Below are 8,711 nucleotides of genomic sequence, written 5' to 3'. Positions count from 1 at the left end.
CTTTTGCCGGCACCTGAACAGCAATTCAATCATGCATATGTACGTGAAAATTAAAGCGTCAAGTTCTGAAAATGACAGAGAAACAAACCACGCAAAAAACATCGACTAGATAAGTCATAACAACACTGTACTTTATGGCTATTCTAAACGCATGTTATTATTTGGTTCCACTAGAACTTGGACGTACATGCAGACATGGGTGGGGCTCTTGCAAAGTCAACGGGACGGCTACTCGGATATATATATAGATTATAGAGAATGTTCTTACTCTAAACTTGTTTTCGTAAACGACGAATCCTCACAGTAGACAAACCAATTAGCACAATGGAAATAGTGATGTGGCTCAATCATATTATAGAGAAATCCAATGGGTCACTTTTAGCGCATTAGCTAGTCTGAAAACATACATATCAGAAATTTTTGACGATTAGCAGAAGTGGGTTGCAAAAATACAAAACAAGGGCACCGATAAATACTAGATGGTGCTTTTCATGCGTCGATCATATACTCCACTAGGCTAAGTAGCAGGAGAACAACAAAAGAAGCTTTTCAGAGCCTGTGAATATATAAATAGCTAGATCCTCAGCTCGGGTATAACACGTCTGGTATATTCATCAGAATCTTGAAGCAGCAAAATATAATGGCGAGATCCTTGAGTTTGTTTTTGTTCACTCTGGTGATGATGGTGTGGCTGTCCATGCCATCGTCAGAAGCTCAGGTGGTGAAGAATCACAATGATCAATCTTCATCAGCCCGTTCCCGGTTTGGCTCTGTGTTTTTGAGCAATGTGAAGCTCAACTTCAATGGCGGGTCCGAGGAGAGCGTTGGGTTCAGAAATGTGAAGGATGATATTGCGAAAGGAAGGAAATACCTGCGACCAAAAAGGGCGAGCCCCGGAGGCCCAGACGGACATCACCACTTCAAAATCACTGACGACGTCGTTAGTAAAAGGACTTGATCAGGTAGAAGATAAATATGCCACGAACTATATATTGTTGCATCCACACACACACACACATTAATGTCAATTAATATTATAAGCTTTGGGTGATGTTTTGTAGGGAGGGTCCAGCTTCTGTTCTTCAGATTTGGAGGGGACAAATCAGGAGTGGTTCTTTCATCTAGTGAGCCTAAATTGAATAGGGATGGCAATAAAACGCTTCAACCTTTCCATCACAGAGTTGCCATGTACGTACGTGGCCAAAATAAACTGTGAATGTGATCATGAAGCTTTTTCTTCTTCTTTTTTTTTTTTGGGATAGGTTTCATGTTTTGAGCATATTCCAAGTATTGAAGGAATTTGGATGCCTCCTGTTAATGGAACTAAACAATGAGTGTGTGAGTTGTGATAAAAACAATGAGTGGCTCAAGTAAGTACAAGAATAAAGTACTCTGTTAGAGGAAATTTTGACTTTGTTTTAATAATAAGATCAAATTATATTAAAGATAGAATGATTGCAAAGAAAGCTGAAGTTTGGATTAGACCAATAGCACAAGTTGGGCCTAGAAGGAGGTCACAAAATAAATTTAAGGAGTCCCCGGTCTTTAATACTACTTCCAGTATTTAATATAATATTTCGTTTGATTTTTATTTTGTTTTTAAATATAAGATCTAAATCTATTTTGTCTCTCATATTTATATATTTTTTTTCAAAGTAGTCCTTCTAATAATAATAATTATAATCTATACACTTGATTAGTAATGATATTTTAGGAAAGACAACACCTATTTATTACAAATAACTAACTTAACTTATTTTCTTAATTTATTCAAATTAATCAACTAGCTCTTATATTTAGGACTGAAGGTAGTATATGACCTCATTGTGAAGTTGATTTTGGTCTTAAATGTGAAAACTATTTTTTATATTTATCAGTTTTTTCTAAATTACCCTAATTAATACTCCCTCAACGATATTTAAGTAGAAAGATATTAAGAAAGATGATTATGATATTTTAAAAGAAACATCATATTTCTTATAATTAACCAACTAACCTAACTTTTTTAATTTAATTAAATAAATGTTATATTAAAAATAAGAGGTAAAGGAGTAGTATATTAATCACCCACGAGAGACATAACAAAGGAAATAAAGGAGCCCAAATAAGAACCAACAGTGGAATCTACATGAGCTTTTTTTTTTTGTTTTCTTAACATAATGACACCACAACCAACGGGGAGGTTTGGTTTAACAGAATGAGTTAATCCCTTATAACGTAACGAATCAAGATAGGATTGCCTTTAATAAGAGAATACCTATGTTTTAGTTAAAAAAAAATAATGACACCACACTGGAAGAAACAACTCGACCAGTTCCGCGCTTGATAATAAATCTCTCTGGCGTTTTTTTCCCCCCCTTTTTTGGGTAAGAAGGGAGGAAAAAAGAAGAAGCCATAAATCTCTTTGTTTTTTCCCCCGGGGTGGCAAGGGAAGAAGTTATTGCTTGCAACTCGAAAAAAAGCCATCCTTTGTTCGGCCCAAAAAAAATCACAAGACATAAAAATGAACCTAATGTGGGCCCAAATGAAGCTGAGACGACTTAGGTTTTGCATTCCAAATTTCCAATAGAGCCCAAATTTGGGGCTACGTGTTCCCACCAAGAACTGGATTGGATGGTTAAACTCGAAACCCCCCCTCAGTGAAATCAAATTCTTAAGCTCTTGCTCCGAACATGATTATCTCCTATGGCTTAAGGTTAAAATTATCTTAACAAATATGTTTTTTGAGATCCAAACATGTGTTGTCTTTTTTTTTTTTGAGATAAGACTATTACCATCTTAACTATTGTTGGTAAACATGTCTCTTTTAATCTTCAAGTCCCATGAAATAAAGATTAATCAACCCACACAACACACACACACACACAAATTAATCAATCCGCGATCCGCATTCCATTTAGGTCGCACAGCAAGTTCGCATGAGATAGAAGAATGCTTTCTGCTGTGTGAGAGATTAATTAACGTTTTCGTTCAAAGGAAAAAGAGGGATCGAGTTAATTTAATTTGTCTTGTATTATTATTTGGTCCTTACTGCACTCTCAGAATCTCAGAACCAGTTTAAGTGCTCATCACCTTAAAGAACACCCTAAGCTCATATGATCTGGATCGTTCAGATCTGATCTGAATAGTTCAAATTTAAAATTTTTAATTAACTATTTTTAAATAGAAAAAAAGTCACTTTTTGAAGAAAAATGATAGTTATCTTTATTTTAAATTCTATACCTATTAAAATAATTATTTTGAAAAAAATAAAAGTAAATAAAATCAAATATGGATTGTTTATATCAGATCTAAACAATACAAATCTGATGAGTTTATGATGCTTATCAAAGCAATGAGTGCCTAAACTGATTTCCTCTCTGTTTCAATCGCCCAGAAACTACTTACTCGTATATTTCATTTATTTGTCCTGATCCAGCACAAGAAGGATTTAATAAAACCCAGTAGAAAAAATATTGAGTGGCATATATTTTATGTATAACTACTGTTAATATACAGTGGGATTATGAGAGTACACACTATATACGTACGAGCAAAATGAGCATAATTAATGGCAGGAATTTGGTAATTAGAAGAGCTTAAACCAATAAATCTTGGGAGTGATGTGTCGATTAGATCCAATAATTATTCCAAGCACTGAAACATGTGTCCGTCCGTCCTGTCCTTAGTTGGGCGAACGGATTAACCCATAATTAACTTTTTACTCAGTTTAGCTGATTGTCATCACCAATTTGACTAACCACTTATTCTATTTTGGAACATTTTTAATGGCTGCACATTATTAGCATGTCCTAGTTTTCACTTGAGTCCACTTATATTGAAAGTTAGGCTTATCATTTATTTTATTATGTTATCATGTACAGTATATATCCTGCAATAGCTTTGTTTATTAAATTAAAAAAAATTAAGGTGACACCACTTTTTCGTTTCGTTATTGCAGCACATATATAATTAATTAACTGTTTCAAAATGAATATTAATTTAGTTGAAATTGAAAAAGGCTTTCCGTGCAACTTACGAAACATTCAATATATTGATTGATCTTGAAAACGTTGAGGCGATTTAATTGGTTTGATAGTTGGCGATGATTAATTAATTAATGAATTAATTAAAAGAACACAATTATCCAATCAACTTTGAAATGCGGCCAAAAGTCGACCCCTATCTACTTCCACACCAGTTAACCTAAAACTGGGAAAGGTATACTTAGCGGGAGAGATAAGTGAAATCAGCAGCATTATATTACCTCCGGTTCTTAATATAAGAGATAGTTTAATTTTTAATTTAGTCCTAAATATAAGATCCCAATTTGTTTTGTCTCTCATATTTATCTATTTTTTTAAAAATACTTCTTATAGTAGTTGTATATGTTAAATGTTCAATTAAATGGTAGCTCTAGTTAATTTACATGATTAGTAAGGATATTTTATGAAAGATAACACCTAATTATTGTAAATAACTAATTCAACAAACTTTCTTAATCTACTAAAATTAATCAACTAGCTCTTATATTAAGGATTAGATGTAGTGTTTAATTTCTTTAATTTCAATTTTGTTGTTACTTGTAACCACTAAAATGGCTGCAATTTGGAAGCTAAAATGAGAATGACCTAATAGTTATGCGACGGAAGATTATGGACTCAAAACTTATGATTCCCAATAATATGTTGCAAGCGTGCTTAGTTTTGGCTTAGACCAGTGGCACACAAACACGCCAAGTGATTTGTCTCTTTATTTTAAAGGCCATACGCCTTTTCATGGGAAGGCTAAGAAACAGAAGCTAACAAGTAATATTTGGTTCTGTTGCGGCCACTTCTGCTAATTTCCAAAAACTTTCATCGTGACGTACAACCTCTAAGTCTACTGATTTGTTTTCAGATTTAATTTCTTTGAAAAGATTGTTGTATCTTGAATCTTAAGTAGGCAAACCTAGCTTTAGGGTAAGCGTGCATATATATATATATATGTAGATATTGCATTGCGCTTTCAGTATATATATGTGTGTGTGTATATATATATATGGAGGTACTGCATTGCGTTCGGTTTTGGGCTTCGACCTAAGGATATCTCCTCTGCAATAACAACATCCATTTCTCTGAGTTTCAGCTTTGTCTTGGAATCTGATCGATAATGGCGAAGTTTGGGTTGTGGCTGTGCCTCGTACTCATTGTCTGCTCAATTTCATATTGTGACTCACCTGACGATGATTTCATTCCAGGCTTGAAAGAGGATGATGATGCTTCCTGCAAGTCAAAGCCAAAGCTGCAGGCATTAAAGCCACAAGCAGAAGAAGCTGTACTTGTTGATGACGAACTTTCAGAGAAATCAACTTACAATCGCTCACCAAACAAGTGAAGGCACATCGCTGATTGATAAATGTGCTTCAAAATAATGGCAATATAATGCCTTCTCAGTTATTTTTCCCTTTTCCTTCTTTGTTTGTTTCTCATGGAAGAAGCTGGAGTGTTCTCTGGTGTAACTGGTCTTCATCTTTGGCAAATGAATGTCACCCTAGTTTGTGTTTCTTAGCCACACTCGTTAGCAAGGAAAGGGCACAGATGTATATTCTCATTCGTGCAGAAACTAAGCATCAGAACACAGTTACGTACAACGTTAACAAATCGTTTATTTTGTCCCAGACGACCATTATATTTTAAGGTTCTGTGCATGGTCTTCGATCCTCCTTTGAATTAAAGAGATTACCATCCTGCTCCATCGATTTGAAGGTCAACTAGTTATAATTATGCAACTAAAATGTGTGTGCATATGATGTTTGGTCTTGTAGTGCCTGCATTTACTATCGTTGTTGGTGGTCTATCCATAATTATATATAGACGGTAAAGTGATGACTTTTCCTCTGAGTTGCTTTGTGTTTTGACATTTTCTTTCGCGTTATAGTAAGCTATAATTAAAAAGCAAATGTCCAACTAAAATGAACCCCAACTAATGAAAAGAAACAACGGATGGCTAACTTGAGCTTGGATAAGTGTTTCTAAACTATATTTAGTTCTGGTATTTTTAGTATATAGAGATGTCGGCGTCAAAAAAGTTATTGAAAAGCATATACTACCTCCAGTTCTTAATATAAGACTCTGTTTGACTTTTATTTTAGTCCTAAATATAAGACCTCAATCCACTTTGTCTCTATATTTATACTTTTTTTTTCTTCCAAGTAACCTTTCTAACAATGATAGTTTTAGTCAATACACTTGATTAGCAAGGATATTTTAGGAAAGACAATACTATTTAGAACAAATAACTAACTCAACTTACTTCCTTAATCTCCTCAAATTAGTCAACTGGCTCTTGTAATTAGAACCGGAGGTAGGATATAGGAGTATATGCATGTGTATATATATAGTGGGATCGTCATGAGAGTACACGCTCCGTGTGAACAAAACAAGCATGTCAGTACAGTTCTCTAACGGCAGCTGCTTACATGTTGTTTAGCAGTTTAGCTTGTCTCGTTATTTTCGATTTATATACACACACACATATATAGCATGAAATCTTGCACTACTACATAATTAAATTGCATTAGCACTATTCTATTTTAGAACATTATCAATGCTTGCGCAATGTTCTGCAGCTTGCATGTCTTAGTTTCTACTTTCTACTTGAGTCCACTTATCTATATAGGAAATTAGGTTTAATTTATAATTTATTATTTGATTATATTATCATGTAAATATCCCATAATGGCTCTGTCCATTAAATTAAAAAAAATTAAAATTATCTTTTTTTTTGTTTTTTGTTATTTCATTTCATTACAGCACATGATTAATTAGCTGTTTCAAAATGAATATTGTTCTAGTTCAAATTGAGAAGAAGCTTTCACTGCAACTCACGAGACATTCAAAATCTCTTCAAAGAGAAAATACAGATTGTAACTTAAACCAAATTAATATACACACATAATAATTAATACTAACAAAAAATTAAATAATATTATTATACTAGACAAGTGTGATGCATTGATTGACGAACTTGAAAATGTTGAGTAAATGATGATTTAATTTGATAATTAAGCATCGTCCTTGATTGATGGCTAATTAGTTTGCACGTTTGTTTGGGCGATTGAGAGGAAGAAGTTCGTCACCACTTGCGGTAAGGAAGCAAAATCAAGCTATGATTTGTGTGCACGTGCGTGCGCGTGCGTGTGTGTGTGTTTTTTTTTTCCGATCCTAATTCAGTGATCATTCAACCTACATTTTTTTTTTAAAAGTGTGAATTATAAAATTATTTTTATTTTAAATTTTGTACATATTAACATAAAAAAATTATTTAAAACATACAAAAATTAAATCAAATCTCCGTATAAAATTAATCAGTACGGATGGTCTTTATTGAAATAAAGGTTTTCTTGCTATCCCTTATTATTATGATAAACACTCCATGTTTATCTTTTTCCCCAGTATAGAATGTGCTTCCATTTTCAGTTTTCTAGATCAGTAAAACAGACATGTTTTATAGCAGAGGTCTGAACCCAATTCAAATACATTATTTATAGGTTCAGACAAGCTTCATCTGTTTGTTGACGGGCGGAAAAAACTCCACTATGTAAACACTGTCTTACATACCAAAACAAAAAGGAACAAGAAGACAACTTTATTTTTTGTAAGACGAGGATGAATTAATAATCAAATGAACTAATTAATGACGAACGATGTCGAGGATCAGGACCTCCAGGACTGGGTCGATTTGATTCCTCTCTGAATGGTATAGGAGACCTTAACGGCGCGTATGGTTGCGTGGTGAGAGGCGCCGTGAAGTTGATGCTTCTCGGTGCTCAAACTGAGGGAGCCGCTCAGGAAATGGGTTGACGACGACAACGACTCATTAACGTTCTTCATTATCTGAACCTCGGCTTCTGACATGAACAGCCTGCCCAGAACCAGCCAAGTCATGCACACCATCAAACCCACTCTTCTCGCCATCATTATTTCTCTCGATCGCTACCCACACTATCCCCAGATTCTGATCTCTCTCTCTCTCTCTCTCTCTCTCTCTATATATATATATCTTTAATTGGCTGATGCGATATGTGGTTTATACAGAGACCATTATAGCCTTCAAAACAACATTTTTTTAAGGGAAAATTTCACTGTAGAACCGCACAAGACAATTAATCTCAAAGAGCCCCCAAAACTTTTTGAAACCTCACTGTAGGATCAAGGGACCAATCTGATATTAATTCCACAAGCGAAATGACGCCACTACCCTTAGCATCAGGTGAACCAGTCCACATGTGAACGGACTGATTCCATGTGGAATATATGTATTTCTTCTGCAAATTGGCTAGTTCCCCTTGCAAATGCGATCTCACGCACTTGTTCCCTCACGGACATATGATTCAGGTGAACCAGTCCACATGTGAACGGACTGATTCCACGTGTGAATATATGTATTTATTCTGTAAATTGGCTAGTTCCCCTTGCAAATGCGCTCTCCCGCACTTGTTCCTTCACGGACCCATGCTTCAGCTGAACCAGTCCACATGTGAACGGACTGATTCCACATGTGAATATATGTATTTCTTCTACAAATTGGCTAGTTCCCCTTGCAAATGCGCTCTCCCGCACTTGTTCCCTCACGGACGCATGCATCAGGTGAACCAGTGCACATGTGAACGGATTGATTCCACGTGTGAATATATGTATTTATTCTGCAAATTGGCTAGTTCTCCTTGCAAATACGCTTTCCCGCACTTG

Source organism: Neltuma alba, unplaced genomic scaffold (assembly GCF_004799145.2).
Source record: "Neltuma alba isolate B1F8T4 unplaced genomic scaffold, ASM479914v2 tig00013347_pilon, whole genome shotgun sequence".
Classification (NCBI taxonomy): Eukaryota; Viridiplantae; Streptophyta; class Magnoliopsida; order Fabales; family Fabaceae; genus Neltuma; species Neltuma alba.
This window is presented reverse-complemented; position numbering follows the sequence as displayed.